The 27,247-nt window shown below is 39.9% G+C and overlaps 1 protein-coding gene and 1 pseudogene across 1 annotated transcript in view; both read left to right on the top strand.

The window, feature by feature from the left end:
* Positions 1 to 27,247, top strand: LOC126712502 (cytochrome P450 CYP72A219-like; annotated as a pseudogene).
* The window catches only part of LOC126712501 (cytochrome P450 72A397-like), a 76,538-nt gene continuing 49,369 nt past the window's right edge, over positions 79 to 27,247 (top strand). Inside the window, exon 1 of the mRNA XM_050411846.1 lies at positions 79 to 106. The gene's annotated coding sequence lies outside the window, so the exon portion shown is untranslated. The remainder of the gene's footprint in view (positions 107 to 27,247) is intronic.

Raw genomic sequence — 27,247 nt, 5'->3', positions numbered from 1 at the left:
GATAGCTCTATGATGATGAAGCAAGCTTGTTCTAAACCCATAGACCTCTCTGATGATATTTTGCCACTTGTCCTCCCCTTTGATCATCACACAGTGAAGCATTATGGTATGTATGTCCACACTAAACTTAATTACCTAAATTTTTTGTTGCTGCAAACACAAATTATATCTCACTCAATTCATAACAATAAAGTATGGATGGTTGTTTAAGTCTTGTAACTTCTATTTAAAAGCTTCCAACTGAATTAGCTTATGCCCAAAATCACTGACGACTCTACATGTTACTCAGGATTGATTTTTTTTTTTTTTGGGTTATTACCTTAAAATTTTTGAATTTTAAATTAATATGGGCTGTTGACCACTCTAGAAAAAAATCTTGACCACCCTGAAAAAAACTTGAACACCCTAAATAAAAATTTGAGTCCATTAAAAATAAATTTTGATCTCTCCAAAATTTTGGTCTGTTGAAGGTTGAACTAAAGAATTTAAAAAAATGCAATTTTTACAACATTTTCACAAATAAATCTCAAGTAGTAAGTTGTTACTGGCTGTTATTAGTGGACAAAAAAGTGATTTCTGTGGTAGGTTCAAATTAGAACTAGTAAAAACTACTTATCTAGGATTTGTTGTAAAATTGCTGTGAAAATGTTGCGAATGTAACACTTCTCAAAAATTGCCCAAACAAATACAATTTAGCCCAAAAGCCCAAATCAAATATTTAATTGTGATTTTTAAATTGTGTTCTCAAAAGACACACATTTTCAAATGGCTAGTCTATTAGTGTTTATTTTAGTCTTTAGCTGAATTTGTTGGATTTATGTGATATATTTTGTACATACGCATATGCACTAAATTAAGTAATTCCTAAATACTTTATTGAATAAGATATATAACAGTTGAATGCCTGAATTGAATATATTAAATGAACTTATAGTTTACCCTTTATTATTTTGCACCATGAATAAATTTCTATTAACTATATAAAAAGAGGCAATGCCTCTACAGTGCCATTTTGGTTTATTGAGCCACTTTGTCTTTTTTTTTTTTGAACAGTAGCTACAGTACCAAGCGGCATTGTAGTTACATTAGCTATAGCTTCTTTTTTTTGTGAGTCTTCCGTTTGAACTTTTTTTCCTTTTATATATATTGTTATACTGACACAACAAATTTCACAATATTTTTACAATTATTGAGGTGTCAATTTCTTATAAGTCAAAATAAAATATGAAATTTTGACCAACTACAACTGAAAATAAATGTTTTGTGAAATTGTTGTAATACTTGTTAGGTGAATGTGTAAAAGCTACAATACTTTTTGGTTTGTTCAAAACGTACTTTTTTTTGTTTTTGTTTTTTCTCTTTTAGTCATCGATTTGTGCTCTTTTTTCTACTAACTATATAAAAAGAAGCAATGCCTCTACAATGCCCCTTTTGGTGCAGTGAGCCATTTTTTCCTCCTAAGTTTTGAACAGTTGCTACAGTTCCACTTTGGTTTGTTCAAGTGGCACTGTAGCTACATTTTATTAAATTTTTTTTTTCAGTCTTCCGTTTGTAATTTTTTTTTCTTTTAAATATTTATGAGAACCTGCACATATATTGTTATACTGACACAAAAAATTTCATAATATTTTCACAATTATTGAGGTGTCAATTTCTTATAAGTCAAAATAAAATAATAAAATATGAAACTGTGACCAACCATAGTTGAAAATAAATGTTTTGTAAAAATGTTGTGACACTTGTTGGGTGAATGTGTAAAAACTACAGTACTTTTGATTTGTTCAATATGCATTGTTCATCGCTTTTTATTTTTTATTTTTTATTTTCAGTCATCGATTTGTGCTCTTTTTTTCTATATATAAAAAGAGCGAGTAGGCTCATGAATAGTGTTATGAATAGTATTTTTGGTTTAGTAACTTGCCTTTTTCCTCATTTTCTTTTTCTTTTTCTTTTAAAGGATCTTTATATGTTTACTTTTTTACTTGTAATGTAAGCTTACATTGTATACACACAAAAAGTAGCAAATATTATATACATTTGCAAAAAAAAAAAAAAAAAACTGTACAAATTTTGCAATTGTGTACAATATTTACCAATTTTTATGTGTTTACAATATAAATTTACATTATAAGTGCAATGTATATTTCTATATATATATATATATATATATATATATATATATATATATATATTGTAGGGACTGGGTTCGAGCACTTCTTCTGTTGGATGAGTGGTCTCAAGCCCAACTAGCCCAATACAATAAATTTGTAGAGAATGGATTTAAGAACTAGGTCTTAGTCAGGGTTACAACAATTAGACACGGTTATGTATGGATTGGATAACAAGGATACGGACTAAAGCATGAAATTGTGTCCTCGGGCGCTTCGTCCGAGGAACTTAGTGTTCCTTCTTCTTTCTTCAGTACTAGGTTACAAAGGTTTACAAAGTCATGCAAATTGCTACTGTCTTCTCCTTTCTTTTTTCTTTATTTGCCTCCCCTTTCTGATTTTTGATTCTTGGAGGGTCTCTCACATTATATACTTCTTTCCAGTCGATCTTGGCCCTCCACCTGTTGATCATGCAGGTCATTACTTGAGTGCTTGTCCCATCAGCCACCTTCCCAAACCCTTTGTGAGTTGCGGCAACCAAGACCGCACTGTTCAGGGGTCATTTCCTTATTAATGTGGCTAGAACATTAGTTGGGTGCATTCAATGAGGAGGTGACAGTTTCTCCTTGAATTGTTCCTACACCATACGCCCATGGGTATCCTACTGTACTTGTCCTTCTCCTAGGGGCGCTCTAGGAGGCTGCCTTTGCCGGTGTGCTGTTCTTTCCTCCTGGGATTTGGGATGCCGAGAGCAGGATCGTCCTCGGCAACGTTTCTAGGCTATTTGGGCTTTCTTTGTTCGTCCTTGGCCATTTCTCCCTCCTCGGCGTGGGTCTTGGGCTCAGTATAAAGTGGGCTAGGGTTGTCAAATTCTTTGGCCCCACAATAGCCCTTCAAAATCCTGCTGTCCGGCTCCTCGGACGGAGAGGAGGGTTTTGGTGACCTCGGGCCTTTGTCATGGCTTGTCAAGTCTTGTCCTTCATCAATGCCAGAGCCTCTTCGCTTGTCTGAGGCATGTTCCTGGCATCTTGGTATATGAAGCACGTCTTCATTAAATTCTGGCAGCTCTATGCTCCCCACGTTCAACGGTGCGATGGTAATCTAACGGTGGAGCTTTTCTTACCTTTATGGGAGGGAAAACCCGTACAGTTACTTTTAATGGGAGGTATAAATACCCATTTGAACTAATTTGTCTCTTTACCTTTGCACTCAAGAGTTCTTGCGCACATATCCTGAGTTTAGTCAAACTTCCAGCTAAACTCATGTCTCTTTCCAGCATAAAAAGCCTGTCCGAGGAGCTTTTCCTCATTTATGTAAGTTTTCTTCTCTCCCTAACTCGCGTTTTCTCTCTTTTAAGTTTCTTTTCCTCTTACTCCTTTCCCTCCTTTGTCTTTCCCTGAGTCTTTCTAGCTGTTTCTAAGGATGGGTAAATTAAAGAAGTTGGTTGAGACCGAAGAGGCGATGGAAAAATTCATTGCCCATTATAAGATACCCCTAATGTAGGTCTGAGGTATTGTGAGGAAGGGGAGTGGCATTTTAGGAGAAATGAGGGCGAAGTGGTGATTCCCCTAATTGCCTTTATAGAAGGTGGTGTGAGAATCCCTATGAGGCCAGTGATGAGGGATTGCCTTAGGCATTTCCGACTAGCTCCCACCCAATGTGCTGCCAACATGTTTAGGGTCCTGAGTTGTGTGGATGCTCTAAACGAGAAAATGGGTTTGAGGTTAACCCATCACGACATAAACTGGTGCTACAACCTCCAAAACCTGAGGGGTAAATCCTACTATATGAAGACGAGGGATGATAAGATTCGGCTTATTCAGTGCCTTCCCGAGACCAGCAAAGGGTTGAATAAGGACTTCCTCATTGTGTTCGGGGAGTGGCACGATGGCCTTCATTGCCTAACAGAGGAGGGGGAGCCAGGTGAGGTAGCGAGAGTAGGAGAGGGCTAATCTTTTGTGCCATTATAATTTGCATCGTTCGGTTGCTAATGTGAATGTGTTTTCTTTTTGCAGATCCACATGCCTTTGAACGGCACTTTCACCTGACCAGCCGGGGAGATTTAGAGACTATTCTCAAGGCGGCGGTTTTTGTAAATGAAGCTGAGAACCAAGTCAGGGCCGCTCACAAGATCCTAGGGTACAATCCTATCCAGAAATCATTTGCCGCCCCGAAGCACGTGATCAGAGCTAACGATCCTCGGTTTCAGAAAATCGTTGTAGTAAAGCACGAATTTTTGATCCCCGAAGGATCTCCTGTCCCAGAAGGCATCCCGTTGGCAGGCTTTTCTTCATCCCACCAAGCAGACGAGGCCGAGGGTGATTTGGGTTTGTCCGAGGAAAAGTTTGGTGTGTTTGACCAAGTTAGTCCATCCGAGGATCCTTCTGGTGACTTGGGCTGTCTCGATTTGTCCAAGGCGGATCTCTTGTCAGTGGGGACATCTTCTCAGGCAGAAATGGGCTTTAAGAGGAAACCCATGACTAGCCTGTTTGACTTGATTGAGGGCCAACCGGGGAAGGATGCACCGGGGAAGTCACAATCTAAGCTTCCTCCTTCTGCACTCCAGCCTCAGCCTGCCTAGACCAGGTCGTCCTCCGCCCAACTACAACCATCGTTTCCACGATCTAGACTTCCTCCTCCCCCCCAATCGAATCTGCCCCCTCGGCTCGAGCCCGCCGAACCAAAAAGGAAGAGGGCTGCCAAAGGCAAGGAGCTCATGGATGGGGGGAAATCTTGCTCCTCCCGGGAGGAAGATGAAGCCCCACGAGCTTCAAAGCAATTAAAGCTTGGGCACCACGGCTAGGAAAAGGAGGTCGACATTCAGCCCATGCCTCAAGCTTGGCTTCCTACCCCTATGCTCCACGGGGAGCCGTTGATGGACAACGCCTCCCTTAGGGACTTCCGAGGGGGTGAAGGCACTTATGTGGCCGACGCGCTAGAGAGGTCCTTGCAGCTCCCCACTGACATGGCCGAGCTGGGGAATTTGAGGAGGCAGGAGGTTTTTCTCAACATTAAGAGATATCACGGCATGGTGAGGTTCCTAGTACACGTGACTCGGTTGATCTTTATTCCTTGGTTTCCAACTTATCGTGTATTTGTTTCAATTGGCAGGCCGTCCAGGCCACTTATTGGTTAGAGGAGGATGCTATGGAGCAGAGCAAGTCCTTGGAGCTCGAGTGTAACAAGCGCGTGGATGCTGTGCGGACCGTCAAAAACTCCGAGGTTGATCTCTCTAAGGCCAGGGAGGAGTTGAAGGAGATGACCAGGGCCAGGGATAGTGCCGAATCAAGCCTAGCCAGCGCCTAGAGACAGGCCGAGGACCAGACGAGACACTTACTCGAAGCCGAGGAACAGTTGAAGATTGCCAAAGAGCAGATTGATGATTTAAAGAAGAAACTATCCGAGGCAGAGGGGGCCAAGGGCGTTGTAGAATGGGCTAGGGATGAAGCCTTGAGGGCTAAGACAGAGGCGGATTTTTCCAGGACGGAGGCCGAGAGCTCCAAGGAGAAAGCCGAGGAGGAGGCTTATGACTTGGGGGTGGCTGAGACTCAGGCCACTCTCAAGGCTTAAATCCCTGGAGTATGCAGGCTCTACTGCTCCCAGGTCTGGAATGAAGCCCTCAAACAGGCTGGGGTTGACGCTTCATCCGATCTATGCAAAGTGGAGAAGGTATACTATCCTCCGGCGATCCGTGAGACCGCCCCTGTCAGCTTCGAGGCTGAGAGTGCTCCAGAGGAGGCTGAGACTGCTCGACCTGAGGCTGTTCTGGCCGTAACCACTCCTAATGAGCCAGCTGAGGAGGGTGAGCTTTCTGGGGTGACAGAAAAAAATGGAAGTTTGAATCCTGAAGCGCCCTAGGAGGCTGCCCAGTCTACAGCCGGTGCCCAGGCCTCTAATGCCTAGGAGCCAGCTCTCTTGGTTCAGCCCCTTCAGACCGTTCCCCCGTCTGATGTCTCCAGGGGTCCCGAGGCCACTCCTGCTCAACTCCTTAAGGAAGGGGCCAAGATAAAGTTGAAGAAGTAGGGGACTCGACCAATTTTTGTATCAGCTCTAATTTAATTTTTATTAGTTAGTTCTTTTTTGTTTTAAGGACCTTGGAATTGTTGTAATTAACATTTTTTGACTACATGTATGAGATTCCTTCCTTCCCTTTCTCTTTACATTATGTATTTATTGTCATTATTGCTATTGTTATTACTGTGAACCTTGTGCCTCGTGAATAGGTAAGAATGGCTTTGTTCATGAACAGCTTTACAATCCCAATTATCAAAAAATTGAACTAAGCAATTGGTAATAAAACGTTGCCATCCGTCCATGAATTGCTTGACAAAGGGTTTGAGAGAAGGTGAACTCTAAATTGAAAGAAATGATTCTACCAATTTAAACTTTAAGTTCTATATATACACTATTGCTGCCGTGTGTACGTATCATAATTGAAATCAAAACTTTAAATTCTAACTCACCAGCATTAAGGGGACGCTTAGTTTGTGTCTACCCACATTTTTAGGGGGCAGGGGCCGAGTCTATGATCCGAGGTACCGAGCGCGTACTTAGGCCATATTCACGACTTTTATGAATCTTGAAGTAGCTAGTTTTCCCATAGGTCTGAGTCCGGGGACCATGCAAGACCTTGGTTCTATCTAGTACTCGGACTTTTCTTGAAGTAGCTAGTTTCCCCATAGGTTTGAGTCCGAGGACCATACAAGACCTTGGTTCTGTCTAGTACTTGGATTTTTCTTGAAGTAGCTAGTTTCCCCATAGGTTGAACGGTTGCCAGAATGCAAGACATATAATCATGATAGACTTAAAATTTGAGCTAGAGAAATGCTTTTATTAATAATAATACCTTCTCAGGTTATTTACATTCCATGGACGAGGTACAGCCTTTTCATCTAAGTCTTCTAGGTAGTATGCTCCTGTTCCTGCTACTGAGGTAATTCGGTATGGTCCTTCCCAATTAGGTCCAAACTTTCCCCAAGATGGATTCTTGGCAACACCCACAAATTTTCTCAATACTAAGTCTCCTGGTGCTAGCGGTCTAAGCCTCACATTGGCATCATATCCCTGTTTGAGCTTCTGGTGGTAATAGGCCAACTGGATCATTGCCTTTTCTCTTCGTTCGTCGATCAGATCTAGGTTCTTCCCCAGTAGTTCATCATTACTGTCCAGGGTGAAGGAGTTCGTCCTCAGCATTGGGAAGTTCGCCTCTAGAGGGATAACAGCCTTGGCCCCATAGGTCATGACGAAAGGTGTCTCCCCAGTTGACCGCCGGGGTGTAGTCCGATAAGTCCATAAGATGTGCGGCAGCTCTTCTACCCATCTCCCCTTGGCGTCATCCAGTCTCTTCTTAAGCCCATTGACTATGACCTTATTGACAGCCTCGGCTTGCCCATTTCCTTGAGGATAAGCTGGAGTTGAGTATCTGTTAGTGATCCCCAGCTCGCAGCAGTATCTTCTGAAGGCCTTGCTGTCAAATTGGAGTCCATTATCAGAAATGAGGGTGCGAGGGACCCCGAATCGTGTAACAATGTTTCTCCAGATGAATTTCTTAGCATTTGCCAGGGGCTTAGCTTCGACCCATTTGGTGAAGTAATCTATGCCGACCAGAAGATATCACTTGTTTCCTGCTGCCTTTGGGAAAGGGCCTACAATATCCAGGCCCCACTGGGCGAACGACCATGGACTGGACAAAGGGTTGAGGATCCCGCCTGGCTGATGAATATTTGGGGTGAACCTTTGGCACTGGTCACACTTTTTAACTTATTTTAGGGCTTCCTTCTGCATCCTCGGCCATCAATACCCCTGGGTAATGGCTTGGTGCGACAGAGATCTTCCTCCTGTGTGACTCCCGCAGATCCTTTCGTGCAGTTCTTCAAGCAGTAGTTCTGATGGCTCAGGGTGGACATACAGTAAATATGGCCCGAAATACGAGCGCTTGTACAATTTGTGGTCCTCGGACAACCAGAACCGAGGAGCTTTTCTTCGTATCTTTTCAGCCTCTAACTTTTCCTCGGGCAAGATATCATCTTTGAGGAACCTTACCATAGGGTCCATCCAGCTAGGACCTACTCTAACCTCATGGATATGGACCATGCCTTCGGCTACTTCATTTGCTCTATCCAGATGCTCGACAAGAATAATTCGAGGCAGACCCCCTGCCGAGGAGGTGGCAAGCATGGCCAGTGAATCTGCATGAGTGTTTCCACTTCTGGAGACGTGCGACAAGCTGAAAAGATCGAAGTCTGACTGCAAGCGTTTGACCTGGCTTAAGTACTCGTGCATCCTTGCATCTCTGGCCTCTAACTTTCCCTTTACCTGGCCCACTACTAGTCTCGAGTCCGAGAACATCTCCACTGCTTTTCCTCCCATTTTCTGCACCATGGTAATTCCTCGTAGCAAGGACTCATACTCGGCTTCGTTGTTCGTGGCCGAGAACCCAAGTCTTAGGGATTTCTCTATGATAGTCTTCTTAGGAGATATTAGGACTAGCCCCACTCCGGACACCCTTTGATTTGTTGCGCCATCAACATACACCTTCCAACATGGGGGTCCTGGCGTAGAAATTACTCCAACCGATTTTCCATCCATGTTCTGCTCCTTTGCTACTATTTCTACCGGTGGTTCAGCAAATTCGGCCACTAAGTCAGCTATGACTTGGCTCTTTATAGAGGTCCGAGGCATGTATATGATGTCAAAAGCTCCTAGAATTGTGCTCCATATGGCAATCCTTCTAGTGTAATCAGTGGAAGTACAGACTTCAAGGGTAGTTGGGTTAGAACAACCACTGTGTGGGTTTGGAAATAATGGGGAAGCTTTCGCGTAGCGTGGACCACAGCCAGTATGGCCTTCTCCAGGGGTAGGTATCTGACCTCAGCTTCATGCAGCGACTTATTCACGTAATATACTGGCTTTTGAAGGCCATTGTCATCCCGTATTAGCACCAAGCTCACAGCATGGGGGGCCACAGCAATATATGCGTATAGAACTTCATCGGCCTCGGGACTAGACATGATAGGCGGCCGGGATAGGCACTCCTTGAGTTGTTGGAAGGCAACAATACAGTCCTCGGACCACTCAAACCCTTTCCACTTGTTGATCAAGAGATAGAACGGTCTGCATCTATCCGCCGACTTGGAAATGAATCGATTGAGGGCTGCGATCATCCTAGTAAGCTTTTGGACCTCCTTCACGTTTTGCGGTGGTTTTAGGTCATTTATAGCCTTGATCTGGTCGGGGTTAACCTCAATTCCCCTGTGAGTAACCATGTAGCCCAAAAACTTGCCTGATCCCACACTAAATGAGCATTTGGAAGCATTTAGGCGCAGCTTGTGCTTCCTTAAGACGCCAAAGGTGCTGCCGAGGTCTCCTTAATGCTCGGACACCACTTTAATCTTCACCACCATATCATCGACATAGATTTCGATGCTCTTGCCCAATTGCAGCTCGAACATTCTTGTCATCATCCTTTGATAAGTGGACCCTGCGTTCTTCAGACCGAACGACATTACCTTGTAGTGGTAGTTCCCAGTTGGTGTCACGAAGGCTGTTTTCTCCTGATCCTCCAGCGCTAGTGGTATTTGATGATAGCCTTGGAAGGCATCTAAGAAGCTCATCCGAGGCATAGGGAACAGGTCTTTTGGGCACGCTTTATTTAGGTCTGTAAAGTCCACACAAACCCGCCATTTCCCACTTTTCTTCTTGACCACCACAGTGTTGGCCAACCATTCAAGGTAAAAGACCTCTTTGATAGCCCCAGCAAGCTTAAGTTTCGCCACTTCGTCCCTAATTGCATCGGCATGCTCTCTTGACAGGAGACGGGGTGGTTGCTTCTTGGGGGTGATGGTTGGGTTGACATTGAGATGATGACAGATGAAGGCTGGGTCAATCTCGGGAGCATCGCAGGCATCCCATACAAAAATACATCAATATTTCTTTTGAGAAACTCAACCAGCTCCTCCTTCTCCTGAAGAGGCAACTGAGCCCCTACCCGAAAGAATTTCTCCGGGTCACCACCAATAACCACCTCCTCCAAATCTTCGCATTTTGCCTCCTTGGCAGTTGTGTCAGGGGGCGAAACCGGGGCCCTTAATTGCTATAAATTCTTTTCAGCGGAGGCTGAGGATTCCGCATCGAGCCGATGTGAGACGGCAACCACCACACACTGCCTCGCCGTGGATTGGCAACCACGAATTTCAAGAACTTGGTCCCCTGATGGGAATTTCACCTTCTGATGCAACGAGGAGGCAACAGCCCCTAAGGTATGGAGCCAGGGCCTACCGACGATGGCTGTATAGGGAGAGTAAGTGTTCACCACGATAAAGTTCACCTCCACTATCTCTGGGCCGGTCTGTATGGGCAGCCTAATCATGCCCTTTGAAACGACAAGCTTCCCGTCGAAGCTCATCAGAGGAGAGTTATAGGACATCAAATCTTTTGGTTTTAACCCCAGCCCCTTGTAGAGGTCGGGGTACATAACCTCGGCCGCACTATCGCCATCCACCATCACTCTTTTCACATCGTAGTCCCCAATTCTGAGTGTGATCAACAGTGCATCGTTGTGGGGCTAGATGGTTCCGATCTTGTCCTCTTCTAAAAACTCAAGACGGGATGAAAGTTCATTCTGGCCTTCTTCGGCCCTGACTGGAACTCCTCGCAGGCAGTTGAGCCACCGATAACATTGGTGAAGGGCGCGTGCTTGTTCTTCTTGGTGCGGCCACGATTACGTTGATCGTCCCTGCGGGTGGCCTTAGGGCAGTATCCCTCCTGGCTTCCTGATGGGCCTGGCTTTGATGACCACTTGAATGATGTAGAAGGTGCTTCAGCTTTCCTTCCCGGACTAGCTGGTCTAGGTAGTTCCAGAGGTTCCTGCAGTTCTTCGTGGTATGTCCGTGGTCCTGGTGGTATTGGTAATAAAAGTTCTGATTGCGCCTCGAGGACTCCCCTACCATCTTATTTGGCCACTTAAAGTATGGTTAGTTCTTGATTTTCTCCAACACCCAATGTACTGGTTCTCGGAATATAGTATTGACAATCTGTGTGTTGGTTGCTCTGGGTTGCCCTACGAAATCTCTCCTCGGGCGGTTGCTGTTGTACCGGTCCGACTTGAAATCCCTCCTCTTTTGAGGGATAACCTTCTCTTTTCCTCTACCTTGCAACTGGTCTTCCTCCACTCGCTTATACTTATCAATCCGATCCATCAGTTGGCGCATATTGGTGGCGGGCTTGCCAGTTAGAGACTTCCTCAAGCCGTGCTCGGCTGGGAGACTATTTTTGAAGGTGATAATGGCAACATCGTCAAAATTGTCGTCCATTTCGTTGTACGTCTCCCAATATCTATCCGAGTAGGCCTTTAGAGTTTCTCCATCATGCATGGATAACGATAACAAAGCACTCAAAGGTCGAGGAGCTCTACTGCTTGTAATGAAGCGGGAGCCAAAAGCCTAGGTTAGCTGCCCATACGAATCTATGGAATTCGTCTTTAAGCCATTAAACCACCTCATCTCCACTGGTCCCAAGTTAGATGGGAAAATCTTGCACATCAGCGCCTCGTTTTTAGAATGGATAGCCATCCTTTGGTTGAACTGGCTCATATGCTCCACAGGGTCTGTTTTACCGTTGTAGATGGCGAAGGTTGGCTGCTGGAATCGTCGAGGAAGTATATCCCCTTCTATGTGGTGCATGAAAGGTGACTTGGAGAGTTGGTCCAATGCCCTGCTCATGGCATCGTTTCCCAAGCCCCTAGGAGATGGGCTTTTGCGCCTACGCCTCTAGTAGTGCTCTTTTTCGTGAGAAAAGGTCTCACTTGGGGGAGTCCTCGATCTTTGTCTATAGTCATCGTCACTTTCATTGTCGGAGGGTACATCAGGCCTAGAACGAGATCGCCTTTATTGTGCATGGTGCAGCTTTCTCTTCAAATCGTCTATCTCTAGCTGCATGGCCCGCTTATTGTTCTGTTTTTGAGATATATGGCTCCTAACTTCTTCTAGTTGCGGGGCCTAGTTGTTATTTTGCCTCTGGAGCACGTGACTGCCCACGCAAGAGTAGCTTTTGCTGGTTTGAGTGGTGTTTACACTTCCCTCTCGAAACCTTTCATTCTCTTCATTTTGATCACGTTCGGGGTTAGGAAAGTTACCCTGTTGTTGGGATCTGGCTGGTTCAGGCTGATGGGAGCCTGCTTGATGAGGGCCTGATCCTACCATGCTTAATCGTTGCCTTTACTAGCACACAAGTTCTTCCCACAGACGGCGCCAATTGTAGGGACTGGGTTCGAGCACTTCTTCTGTTGGATGAGTGGCATCAAGCCCAATTAGCCCAATACAATAAATTTGTAGAGAATGGGTTTAAGAACTAGGTCTTAGTCAGGATTACAACAATTAGACACGGTTATGTATGGATTGGATAACAAGGATACGGACTAAAGCATGAAATTGTGTCCTCGGGCTCTTCGTCCGAGGAACTTAGTGTTCCTTCTTCTTTCTTCAGTACTAGGTTACAAAGGTTTCCAAAGTCATGCAAATTGCTACTATCTTCTCCTTTCTTTTTTCTTTTTTTGCCTCCCCTTTTTGATTTCTGATTCTTGGAGGGTCTCTCACATTATATACTTCTTTCCAGTCGATCTTGGCCCTCCACCTGTTGATCATGCAGGTCATTACTTGAGTGCTCGTCCCATCAGCCACCTTCCCAAACCCTCTGTGAGTTGCGGCAACCAAGACCGCACTGTTCAGGGGTCATTTCCTTATTAACGCGGCCAGAACCTTAGTTAGGTGCATTCAATGTGGAGGTGACAGTTTCTCCTTGAATTTTTCCTACACCATACGCCCATGGGTATCCTACTGTACTTGTCCTTCTCCTGGGGGCGCTCTGGGAGGCTGCCTTTGTGGGCGTGCTGTTCTTTCCTCCTGGGATTTGGGATGCCGAGAGCAGGATCGTCTTCGGCAACGTTTCTAGGCTATTTGGGCTTTCTTTGTTCGTCCTCGGCCATTTCTCCCTCCTCGGCGTGGGTCTTGGGCTCAGTATAAAATGGGCCGGGGTTGTGAAATTCTTTGGGCCCACATATATTATATAAAAAGAGTGAATGGGAAAGGTTACGGTAATTTCGCTATAGTAGTTTTGGTTTGTTTAACTTTCATTGTTTTGCTGGCACTTTTTTTTTTTTTTTTTTTGGTGAATGCATAAAGTTGTAGTATATTTGCTATATTATTTTTGGTTTGTCCACAATAATTTTCACAACACTTACATAACAAATCAAATATGGTAAATTGTTATTGGTTCTAATTCAAACTTACCAATGAAACTACTTCTTTGCCCACCAATAACAACTTGTAGTAATCTACTACTTATAATTTGTTGTGAAAATGTCATGGACATAACATTTTTTTGTGTGAAAAATGTTAAGACATCTTGATGTTGTCACAATATTTTCAAAACTGTTGAGCTGTCAATTCTTTACAAATTAAAATAAAATATAACAAAATTATAAAGGTATTATGAAAATGTTGCATCATTCTATTGTGTTTTTTAGAAATTTTTTGTTGGTTTAATCAACTTTGTTGAGCCAAAATTCACTATTTCACCTATAATTTTCTTGGGTTGACTTTTTGTATATTTTTTTCTTTACACACTATTTTAAGCAAAAACACATAGTTTTGCACACGAAAACAAAATCAAAAACAAAAACTTAGGAAAAAAACATTTTTCATCCTTTATGTTTGGGGTAGTTTACAATTCTTCCTTAAACTTTAAAATCAAGTAATTTTTCCCTTAATATTTTGGAAAAGAGCAAATATATCGTATTGTTATTCTCTCAGTTAAACCCTAATGAAAGCTTATGATTCTTAAAATATTTTATTGTGCAATGTCTAAATTACTCATGCTAAATTTTAACATCCTAAAAATTTTCTTGATGTATTTTGAGTTTTAAATGATAAAAATTCTTAGAAAGTTAGAATGATGATATTCGATGACATAGGCCTTTTGTTATCTTTTTTTTTGTTTTATATAAATTTCTTAGCAAAACTCAGTTGTTTATTGTTGGAAGATGATGATATTCGTTATCATTCTTTGAAGTTTTTAGAGAATAGATATATTGTTTTTAGCAAGTAGGTACTAAAAAACTATTATAGTTAAATAAATATTTATATGTTAAATAGCTATCCTAACTTTGTGATTGATCAAAATTCTTAAACGAATGAGATTAAATTTTTACGACATAATTATCAAAATTTTTAAAATTAATGTATCTTTTGATTAATGTAAATCTCAATTTACTTTAAAAGTCAAATGATTCATATCTTTGTTTTGTAATACAAATAAAATCTAGAATTGACCTAATTATTACAGTACTTTTTTTCCACGGCAAGCACATGCCTTGCACATGCTGCCCTAACTAGTCTTATAAAGAAATCACTTGTATTGCAAGATTAATATTCTAAGCAAAACTGTATTGACTTTAATAATTTTCTATCAGATCATAGGCTATGAGAAAATGTCTCATCTTTTCATCCTAATAATTTGGTTGAAATAAGAAGAGCATATTTACAAAGAGGTTTTTGTCAACTTCTTGGCCATGATTTCCCTAAAAAAGAAATTAATGGAGTATTGAGTTGATTTAATACTAATTAGTTTAAAGAATACAAAAATGGGTTGGAATAGATCATAAAAAAAGATGATGTATTTTGATTATATTGTTACTTATTAGGCAAGATGTTTGTAATTGGATGGGATATCAGTAGTTTAATGATTGTTTGGTTGTATACATTCAAAATGATGCAACTAATAGAATTGATAATGAAACTATCATACACCAATTTCAAAATATAAAAACTCGTAGAATAAAATTTTGAAGATTTATGTATTTGCGCTTTTTTGTGATATTGATATATTCAAATTTTATTTTATTAAATTTTGTTTAATTTAAGTTTTTTAATGACCACTCTGAGAAAAATTCTTGGAGCCGCCAAAATCTTAAATCCAAACCAGACAAACTAGACCGATTGATTAAACTATAAACTAGAATCTAAATTGGTAGTGGTGGAGCAATTTTTTTTTTTTTTTTTTTTTGAGGTAAAGCTAGTGTTACTAGTTTTAATTTAAATACACCGTTGAAATTATTTTTTGCCCATTAATAAAAATTAGTAACAAACTCTCACGATTTGTTGTGAAAATATTGTGGATATATATATATTTTTTTAAATATAAGATTTTCTTCTAACCTTCGTGAACATATGCAGGCAAGAATTCTTTTACATGGCTTGGCCCAAGACCCTGTGTAAACATTATGAGCCTTGAACAAATCAAAGATGTTTTCACCAAGATAGGTGACTTTTAGAAGCCCAAATCAAATCCACTTACTAGATTGCTTGCAATGGGAGTAGTAAACTACAAGGGTGAAAAATGGGCTAAACACAGAAATATTATCAACCCTGCTTTTCATTTAGAGAAGTTGAAGGTTATATATTACATTTCTTATCTTTTTAAATCCATGTGGAATCAATAGTTGTGTCCAAATTAGATTATTGTTATCACTTTAGTAAAAAATGTTGTACCTTAGTCTAGAAGCATGGTTGAAAGTTCAAAAACGTGTACAAAAACACTTTTGAACGTTTAGACCCCCAAAAACCAATTTAATCAACACACGCAATATGTTAAACAACTAGTGTGCGGAAACTTAACATATGCTATAACATGGAATTGATTAAACAACTATCTAAGCCACAACAAAATAAACCACAGCAGATAATGTAAAGGCAGAGATAGAGAGGAAGGAAGATGCAAACACAGCGATAACACCAGATATGTTATCGAAGAGGAAACCGAAGACCTCGGCGAAAAACCTCTCCGCCGCCCTCCAAGCGGTAATCAATCCACTAGAAAATACAGTTGGGATACAAGGACAGCAATAGACCCTCCAAGCCTAATCTACCCAATGCACCTAAGCCCTCCAAGCTTCTTGCTCCAACGAGGTTGCGCCGAACCTTTTTCTTTTCTAGCTTTCCGGATTCCGCTACTACACCGTAGCATCAACCAATGAATATTGGCTCCTTCCTAACTGCTTCCCAGAACTCCAAACGTCTGTCTCACAGGGATGATAATGGTGAGAACCAGGTTCGGTATAAAGGCCTCTCAAGGATTTGACAATGGAGAGGAAGAGAGTGAGGGAATTTGATGAGACTCTAAGGTAGAGATTGTGGGTGAAACAATCTGGTTTTTCTTTAGGGTTTCTCTCTCAAAATTCTCTCTGGAAACTCTCTTTCAATCGTGGGTTAAAAGGGTATTTATACTGAAGTGGAGTGGAATGCGAAACGTCAGGTTTTTCCAAAACAGGGGTGGCTCGCGGCTTGACCTCGCGGCTTGACTAAGTCGCGAGTTCCAGTCGCGAGTTAACCGTATGGCCAGTTGTCCTGTTTTGTCCTGTAGTGCTCCAGCTAGCATGACTGTTCATCTTCCAGCATGCTTGGCACGTGTGCATCTTCTGGCGGGTTGAAGCCGCGAGTCCACCCGCGACACTCTGTTTTCTTGCACACTCTTGAGCAATCTTCACACTATCTCACTCACTACCCTTACAACAATCCCACCTAAATACAGGGTTACTAAATGCTGAATTACAAGCAAATTTGGCACGGAATAAAGCCAATTAGATGGTTGAATAAATTCAACCTTACAGTCTCCCCCTTTGGCTATTCCGTGACAAAACCCTAAAACAGACTCTAGACTTAACATGTGAGTTGGGAACAGTTGATCAAAACTCACTCACACCTAACTCTAGAAGCTGTGAAGCACTTGAATCATATGAACATAAACTCCTGAAACACAACAATACACCATGATCATTGTAAGCAGAAAATTATAAATGCATATGAAACAGGCAATATGAGATCAAGCATAAGATGGAGTTAATAAACAAACCATGGCTTGATCAACCAAGTGAACACCACAAGGTAGTGATCACAGTGCTCATTCACACTTGGAATGAACACAAAGACATACAAGTTAACAAGCACAAGGCAAGACACTTGTATGCTCAACACTCAACCAATGCATAGCACACATGGCATATGCATCTAGGAACAATCCTACAAGGGCACAAGAGTGATAGTACATAGACCAAAATGCAGAACATTTAGATTAAGTACTGATTTCAACATAGCATAAAGGCTGCACTTAAGCATGGTACATACCATAAAGCCTACAAACTATGCATAAAGCAATAACCCTAAAAGCTTACAAAAGCACATGGGTACAAAACACATTATATTGAATAAAAACTTAAACAATATAAACTAAAAGTGCTTAAAGTTTCTCCCCTTCAAAATGATGAGAAGCTGTGATGCACTTAGAACATATATACTTGTAACCTGAAACACTTGCACAAAACACATTAGACCCTCAAGGTAAAGCAAGTAATAAAAGAACAAGTATAATGTAACAAGTAAATTGTGATCAAGTAAACATGATGTGAAACATGTGAGCAACTTGAACATACATCAAAACAGTCATATAGAAATGACTACAATAATCACATAGCAAAGCAAATGATCATACGAACATGCATTCAAAGAAGCACAATAGCATAGGGATATAAGCATGTCCAAAGCACAAACATGATGCAATGAGAACACCAAAGCATAACACAAAGCACCATAAAGCCAACAAGAAAACAAACAGAACAAGGTTTTCTAGTTAACACAATGTCTTCTCCCCCTTGGTATATGCATCTCCCCTATGGAATATTTCTCCCCCTACAAATGTGCATGAGAAATAGAATTTCTCCCCCTAAGGATGTGCACAAGAGTCATATAGAAATGACAAAATACTCCGAAACATTCTCTAGAGTATACTCTCCCCCTTTTTGTCAGGAATAGACAAAGGGTCAAGAAGAAACGAGGGCAAGAGATGAAGTAATGAACAATGATAATGATGCATGAGGGATGTGAGATGAATGAGAAAATGAAGCTCAAACCTAAGACAAAATAACATGCTACAAAGCATAAGGTAGACATGACAAGCTAGGATGAAACAGCAAGGTCAAGACCAATGCATGACAAGGGTAGCAAAGGTGTGTGCAAGAGGTGGCTAAGTGTAATGCATGACCAATGCATGAAAAATGCACAAGTGGGGCAAGGTGTGTTAAATACACAACCAATGAACCAAACATGTTCCTAATGAGGAAACATGAGAAACCCCAAAGTTTGGTACTCATCGGAGTCCAAACAAGCGAGAAAATGCCTAAGAGACATTTTATCAAACACCTAGCATGCACACTATGAACAATAATGTGAAACAATGCATGAACATCATGAAATTCACCCTTAATACATGTTCTAATTGCCATAAGGGGCCAACATCCAATGCAAATCAACAAAAGAAACCAATCCCATGAAGAAAATTGACAAAAAATAAGTTTTCCTAACCCCTATGATGAAAATCCCAACCAAGAGCACAAAACTCTCCAAAACATAATCTAAGGATCAAAATTAATGAAAAGAGTTTATAATTACCTTAGAGATGTTAATGGATTGAAAAACCATTCAAATTGGTTGGGTTTTGATGTAAAAATATTGAAAGAGGGGTTTTAGAGAGGATGGGAGAGGTTTAAAACAAGTTTCCCACGAAAAAGCTCTTTAAAAAGCTGATTCTGGGCGACTCGCGACTGGCGAGTCGCGAGCCAAGTCGCGAGTGAGCTGCAAAACCTCTCTGTCTGAGCTCGCGGCTTAGACTCGCGGCTTGCAAGCCGCCAAACCGACCAGCCAAAACTGGCAGCTTGCTGGCAGCTCACGCAAGTAGCCAAAATGAGTGGCCAAAAAATCTGACACTTGTTTTTCAAACCAGAACATGTTTAAACATTGAAAAACAAAGTAAGCACTAAACATAAACTCAAAGAGTGATAAAAATCACTTCCAAAAACATATAAAATGATCAAAAAACTTTTTGGATTGAACCATATATGATTGAGCACACACACATCACATTTAGACAAGTACAATCTAACAAATGAATAAGACATTCATTGAACATAAGGCAAGTGTGTTATGTGTGTGTATCAAATGTGGAATAGTCCTTAGTCTAGAATGAAGCTTCAATGATCAATTCAATCAAGTCATACACAACTAGTACTAAGTCAAGTGGTATATCTCAATTATAGAAGTGAACATATATGACCTCCCACAAGAAAATGATTACATAAGATTGAAGCTTTTCATTTGGCTTCTTACAATTCATATCATTTGATCATTTTGAATCAATACAACTCATTTTGAGCAATACATCTCATTTTTGAGATTGATGCCTGAAATTTTTGATATTTCAATTTGATGAACAAGCCTTTGGCTTTTTGGGCATCATACATTTTCATATAAGTCGCTTTCCCTTTTTCCTAGTCGAATACTAGTATGTGCGACGGCTTTTGCAGCTCATTATCTCTTTTCATTTTGAGATTTACATTTATTGAGCTCTTTAAGCAATAAAGATAAAAGAGTGGGAAGAGATATAAGCACAAGTCTACGCATGTATCAAAACCAACATGACTATTGACAAATCATTCATGACAAGCTTGAAGATCGATTTACAACAATCACACAAAGATGTCAAGATTTTTCCCACAAAGATATAAGTGCAAAAATAACAAGCTAAGCTCGAAAATGCACAAAGCCATTTGTACAAAGGTACAAGGCCAAACTCACATGTGATATGTGCTCAAACATATACGATCAAACTTTTTGAATTTTTCACTTTTTATGTGGTTTTGGATTTTTACTCACACAAAATAGAAACATAAAAGTAAGATCAAAAACGAAACAATGCATACAAATAAATGCAAGATGCACAAAATGCATGAAGATATGACATTTAATGCATGAAGGGTCCTACAAAAATCGAAAGAATTAGATCAAGGACCAAAAGAGCAAAAGCTCAACCATAGGAACCCTTCCTCATCCAAACGGAACGATTGTTTGGAATGAGTGTCTCAAGAGAAGCGAGACGAGGGTTGGAAGAATGAGAACCGGAGATGCACATAGTCAAGGAGTTAAGAGCATTAAACATTTTCTTTAACAACATGCTATTTTCACTCAAATCCAGTTTACTCTTTTTAGCACAACTTCCAAAAAGCTCAAGTTTCTCTTTTCTTTTGATTCTCTTAAGAGCTTGAAACTTAGAGCAATGAGGTCTTAGATGACCAAAGGCACCACAATGGTGACAAATAATGTGTTTAGGTCCACTAGGCTTTTTGGGAATGGATCTAGCAACATGGTTTTGTTCCCTCTTCAACTTATGACATTGAGGTCTTATATGACCAATCACACCACAATGGTGGCAAGTTGGAACAAACTTAGATCCATCCAAAGCCTTAGGTTGAGACCTAAACGAAGGCTTTGACTTAACAGCCTTTCTCTCCACCTTTTGATTTCTTTTATGTGGAGGAATGTACACCGATTTGTCCTTTAAGGTAAAACACACACTAGGCACAAAATCGGGTACCACAACATGATTGCAACAAACATTATCATCCTTTTTAACAATAGGTTCAGCAATCAAACACTTGGCATGCATCTTAAGAGATTCATTTTCACATTTAAGATCATCAACAAGTTTGTTAGACAAAACAAGTTTAGCATCCAAGTCCATATTCAAACATTCAAACTCTTTCAGCTTTTCAAGAGAAATTTCAGCAAGTTTTTTATATTTCTCAACCAATTTGTTGGATTCATTGAGCTTAGCAATCAAATCATCCTTTTCACAAAATAACTTGCTCAAATTCTTTTGAAACTTCTTAGCATTTTTCTTGAAGAGTTTGTCAACAACACCCATAGATTCAAATAACATGTCATCACACTTATGAGGATTAACACTCATAGAGGCATTTTCACAAACACGTGGCATGTTACATTCATCACCAACCAAATCATGCAAAGAGTCATACAAAGCACAATCCATGGCAAATAAACACAAGGGGTCAAGGATCACACTTAGGTATTTAAACCACAACAAGTGTACCCGCTCTGATACCAATTGAAAGTTCAAAAACGTGTACAAAAACACTTTTGAACGTTTAGACCCCCAAAAACCAATTTAATCAACACACGCAATATGTTAAACAACTAGTGTGCGGAAACTTAACATATGCTATAACATGGAATTGATTAAACAACTATCTAAGCCACAACAAAATAAACCACAGCAGATAATGTAAAGGCAGAGATAGAGAGGAAGGAAGATGCAAACACAGCGATAACACCAGATATGTTATCGAAGAGGAAACCGAAGACCTCGGCGAAAAACCTCTCCGCCGCCCTCCAAGCGGTAATCAATCCACTAGAAAATACAGTTGGGATACAAGGACAGCAATAGACCCTCCAAGCCTAATCTACCCAATGCACCTAAGCCCTCCAAGCTTCTTGCTCCAACGAGGTTGCGCCGAACCTTTTTCTTTTCTAGCTTTCCGGATTCCGCTACTACACCGTAGCATCAACCAATGAATATTGGCTCCTTCCTAACTGCTTCCTAGAACTCCAAACGTCTGTCTCACAGGGATGATAATGGTGAGAACCAGGTTCGGTATAAATGCCTCTCAAGGATTTGACAATGGAGAGGAAGAGAGTGAGGGAATTTGATGAGACTCTAAGGTAGAGATTGTGGGTGAAACAATCTGGTTTTTCTTTAGGGTTTCTCTCTCAAAATTCTCTCTGGAAGCTCTCTTTCAATCGTGGGTTAAAAGGGTATTTATACTGAAGTGGAGTGGAATGCGAAACGTCAGGTTTTTCCAAAACAGGGGTGGCTCGCGGCTTGACCTCGCGGCTTGACTAAGTCGCGAGTTCCAGTCGCGAGTTAACCGTATGGCCAGTTGTCCTGTTTTGTCCTGTAGTGCTCCAGCTAGCATGACTGTTCATCTTCCAGCATGCTTGGCACGTGTGCATCTTCTGGCGGGTTGAAGCCGCGAGTCCACCCGCGAGTCCCAGCCGCGACACTTTGTTTTCTTGCACACTCTTGAGCAATCTTCACACTATCTCACTCACTACCCTTACAACAATCCCACCTAAATACAGGGTTACTAAATGCTGAATTACAAGCAAATTTGGCACGGAATAAAGCCAATTAGATGGTTGAATAAATTCGACCTTACAATGGTTAACTTTAAAGTGAAATTGTACAAATCACCAAGTTCAACACAAAAACACTTCTGTACTGAACTCTATAGCAACGTTTCAAATGTTCGTTTGGCACATGTTAGTGATCAAAAAACTTATAGGTATAGACATACAGTACAATAATCATGATAAGGAATTGTTTGTGTTTTGGTTATGAATAATTCTACAGACACAAACTATTTTATAAACTTTTTTACAAACTAATGATGTGGTGAGTAATTATTAGTAAGTGAAAAGATGATGTTAGTAATGGACTCAGATGAGAACCAATAAGAATTTTTCATATCAATAATTTGTAAAATAGTTTGTGGCTGTAGCAGTACTCATAACTTAAAAGTGACAATATTTTTTGAGATTGGTAGTTAATGGGAGAAGTAGGGTTCAAACTACATACACTAGGGACCACAAAGAATATAATTATTGCTAGGTACTACCTTTCATTAATTAATTCAAAGTCATAATAGATAATACTACCTTTGTTCTATTGGTTAAAATATGGTTGACCGAAAATATTGTGTGCAAATAAAATTCTAGGTACATTCAAACATCAGTAAATACTAATGCTAGTATAGCAAATAATATTATATGTACATTTTCTTCTCAAAAAAAAAAAAAAAAAAAAAATCAACAACAACAACAACAAAGGTTATATGTCCATTCAAACTTTCAAATATGACTAATATCTATTAAATTTAAACTTACATTCTCGTTTGCTCAAATAGGAAAAGTTTGACTCCTATCTACACCCAAATATATATTTTTTAATAGTATCTTAGTTTAATAGTAAAGAATAATTATCATAGGTGGATGCTACAAATTTTAAATCCTATCTCTAAAAAAAAAAAAAATTAACTTAAAAACGTCTATAGCAATCAAATTAAAAAAAAGAAAAGAAAGGAAAAGAAATAGTTATAAAGAATTTAACTGCTTTGAATTCTTTATATAAATGAAAGGGTAATTGTTTGTTGGCAATTTGGCATATATAACAAACCGCATTTATATTAAAAAGGTAGTTGGGATTCTATCAAAAACAATATAGAGTAATAATATAGACATAACATTGTTTTACTATTATTGAAGTGGTAAATTGTTAGTGATTTTTCTCTTAAAAAAAATGGTTATTGATTTTCAAATGGGTTATATATCATTAATAATTTGTCATTTGTAGCTAGGGCTGTCCATGGGTCGGGCGGGTCGGGTTTGTGCCCAACCCGCAACCGACCCGCCGGAGATCGGGTAGGGAAGTGCCGGACCCGCAACCGACCCGTATTAGGGTCGGGTTTTACGGGTCGGTTTCCCGTCGGGTGAGCAGCGGTTTCGGGTGAGGCCGAAACCCGCCGGAGAGGACAAAAAACGTAGAAAATCGGCGAGATCTCTCCCGATCCGTCCAAGATCCGGTGCAATCTAGCCGGATTTGGCAGAGATCTCGCCAAATCTGATGGCTTTTCCCCCAAATCGTGCTGAGAATCGCCGGATCTGGTGTTTTAGTCGCCGAAATCTGCCAAATCGTGCTGGAAAACTCGCCGGAAAGCTTGAAATCGCAGCTCGTCGTTCTCTCTTCGGGCGGGTCGGGTTGAACGGGTTTTGAAGGAAGGGAACCGAAACCGAACCGCCGGCGTCGGGTTTTGAAGCTCGGGACCCGCGTCCGACCACCGGAGCTGTCGGATCGGGTTGTAGCGGGTCGGGTACGGGCGGGTTGGGCGGGTTGGACGGGTCAGCGGGTGAGATGGACAGCCCTATTTGTAGCAGCTGTGAAAAAATTTGTGAAGAAAGTTATGTATGGAGATTTGTTGAACAAAATAATGCAAATTATCTTGTTTCTATTTCTGATAATTTAAACTATTCACATTGTGATTGCTACAGCTTATGTTACCTGCATTTTATCAAAGTTGCATTGATATGATTAGCCAATGGGAGAGGCTGATCTCTGAAGATGGATCCTGCGAGTTAGACATATGGCCTTATCTTGAAAACTTGTCAAGCAATGTGATTTCAAGAACAACATTTGGAAGTAGCTATAAAGAAGGAAGAAGAATATTTGAACTCCAAAAAGAGCAAGCACAACTCATTGTAAAAGTAGGACAATTCGTATACTTTCCAGGACTAAGGTAGCGATTAAACATTCAACTTTGAAATTTAGTCAAGTTTGGTTTCTTACCCAAATAAAATAAAATAAAACAAAAAAAGTCAAATTTGATTTTTATTGAGATAGGATTAACCAATTACAATTTAGTTTATATGTTATATAGGTTGAAATTCTATAATATCTATTAAAAATATATATGCGCTATTTTTTTTTTTGGATAGGAATGTGCCATTTTTTAATACAACAAGCTTTCAACGAATTTCAACTTCTATTTCACCCACCGTCCAAATAAAAATTCTCATGCATCTAAAGTCTGATCTTGGTTTTAAAAACCGGTATGGTCAAAAAATTGATTTTGGCCCCAGTTCCCAGTTTAACCGGGGTTTTGACCAATTTTGGGTGATTTTACTGGATCAGATTGATTCTAGTTCCTGGTTGAACTAGTCCGTTTTGTTCATGTTGGGAAATTTAGACCCTGGTTGATAGAATTAACAAGTTTTAAGCCCAAGTTGTTAATTTGATTTATTATGAATAAAACTTGTTAAAACAAACAAACATCAATATCATGTCAATAATGAATGCTGCAGAAAAGTAAATAAGACAAGATATGATGACCTAGGAAAACCAATGAAACAAACTAGTTTCACAGAAAAAAACCTGGGGGAAAACCTTCCCGAAAAGCAATCCACTATAGAAAAGAGAAGTTTTAGATCTAGTACAAAACCTTTGTCCCTAGACTCTATAATCCCCGTAGATGAACTTACAGCAGAAACCTTCTACCGCTTTAGAACCTCTGAACTCTTCAATAGATGAATGCCACCCTTTTTGTTACACAGATTCCAGTACGTGACTAACTCCTTTGCATGAATCCCAGTACGTGACTCACTCACCAACTTGAGGAAGAAGAATGTTGGCTGCAAAGTTCTTCATTTCATCAACAATGAAGATCAAGAAGCACTTGATTACAAAACCCTAAGGCGTAAAAGACGCAGTAGCTTCTTTCAGAGAGAATAAGGCATTGGCCACCTTTTGCATAGGTTCTCCTTGTATTCTTTCATGTGACGGCCTCTAAAATAAGCCTTATATAGGTCTAGGGTTGTGAGAAAAGAAACCCTATACAAATACATAAACATGGGCCGAAAATCAGATCTGAAAAACTGAATTTCGTAAAGCTCGATAGATACCTTGATTGATCGAGAATTTGTCGAGCTTCATTCATTAAATCTCGATAGATAGCTATCTGTCGAGCAGCTATTGAGTTATCTGTCCACAGGTGTCGAGATATCTCTCCAGCTTTAATGAATAACCCTTCTTCACTTGTTTCTTGGTCCAATCTTCATGGCTTTAATACTAGACTTGAACAACATATTTCTTGAAGTATTAAACATATCCTAGATCTACCCAATTACAAGTAAAGTGCGTTTTGTCAAAAGATTAGCCAATTACAAAAATATTGACATATGTTCTTAACATGAATCACATATGTCCTAACAGTTTAGTTTTTAAAATCGTGCATCCAATGATGAACAAAATTCCAAATTTTATTGTTTATTCAAAAACAAAATTGGTTATAACCTACTTTCCTGAACATCAATCTCATCAAACACAAAAATTAATGGAGATTATCACAATATAATTAATACAATTTTCGTTTCTGTGTCTTCAATCTTCACAATTTACTAATAGCTAATATTTACGCATGCAAGTTTTTACCAACTAAGACGCATAGGAGGATGAAGGAAATTGAAAGAGTAGTACAAGACTTAATAGTGGGAATCATTAACAAAAGGGAGAAGGTAGGCAAAGGCAGAAATGATGACTTATTAGGCATACTTATGTAATCGAATTCTAGAGAGATTAAGGAATTTGGTAACAAAAAGAGTGCCAGAACGAGTATTAAGGATGTAATTGAGGAATGTAAGCTTTTTTACTTTGCTGGGCAAGAGACAACCTCGGTTTTACTTGTTTGGACAATGGTTTTGTTGAGTAAGTATCCAAATTGGCAAGCTCGTGCAAGAGAAGAGGTTTTGTAAATCTTTGGTAAGAACAAACCTGACTTTGATGGGTTAACTCACCTTAAATTTGTAAGTATTCCCTAAAGATTTTTATTTTTCTTTATTTTCCTATAAAATTTATATGTAATGTCTTTCCAAGTTGAAATATTCACATCCATGAAGATTCATGTCAATATTAGTTAATTGATCGAGTAAAAGCCATTTTCTATAGAGCTCATGATAGTCAGCATATTCATCTTTTGTTAGAGTTGGTAGTACAGACTATAGACCACTAATTTGAGTGCAAACCTCAAATTTAATTAGGTTTGTAGATTGAGTAATAAATCTTGTTTCAAATTTTATCTATCATAAATGAACTTCAAAATCCCTCATATACTCTTCACAAGGAAAATTTAATGAACTTATTTTATTTTATTTTACTAAATTATTTAAGAAATGCACTTTGGTAATAGTTGGTTATCCGTGGTACAGGTAACAATGATATTGAATGAGGCTTTAAGGTTGTACCCACCAGTAGCTTCGCTACATCGAATAGTTCACAAGGAAACCAAGTTGGGAAATTTGATAATACCAACTGGAGTGGAGATTGCTCTACCAACAATCCTAGTCCACCATGATTATGAACTGTGGGGTGAGAGTGCAAATCAGTTTAAATCGTAGAGATTTTCAGAAGGTATTTGAAAGGCAACAAAGGGCCAAGTATAATTCTTCCCATTTGGTGGGGGTCCTAGGATATGCATTGGTCAAAACTTTGCTCTAATAGAGACCAAGATGGCTTTGTCACTCATTTTGCAAAACTTCTCATTTGGGACCTCCTTATCCTATTCTCATGCTCCTTGCTCAATCATAACTGTTCAACCTCAATTTAGCGCTCACATTATATTACATAAGATATAG

This window comes from Quercus robur, chromosome 2, assembly GCF_932294415.1.
Source record: "Quercus robur chromosome 2, dhQueRobu3.1, whole genome shotgun sequence".
Lineage (NCBI taxonomy): Eukaryota > Viridiplantae > Streptophyta > Magnoliopsida > Fagales > Fagaceae > Quercus > Quercus robur.
This window is presented reverse-complemented; position numbering and strand designations above follow the sequence as displayed.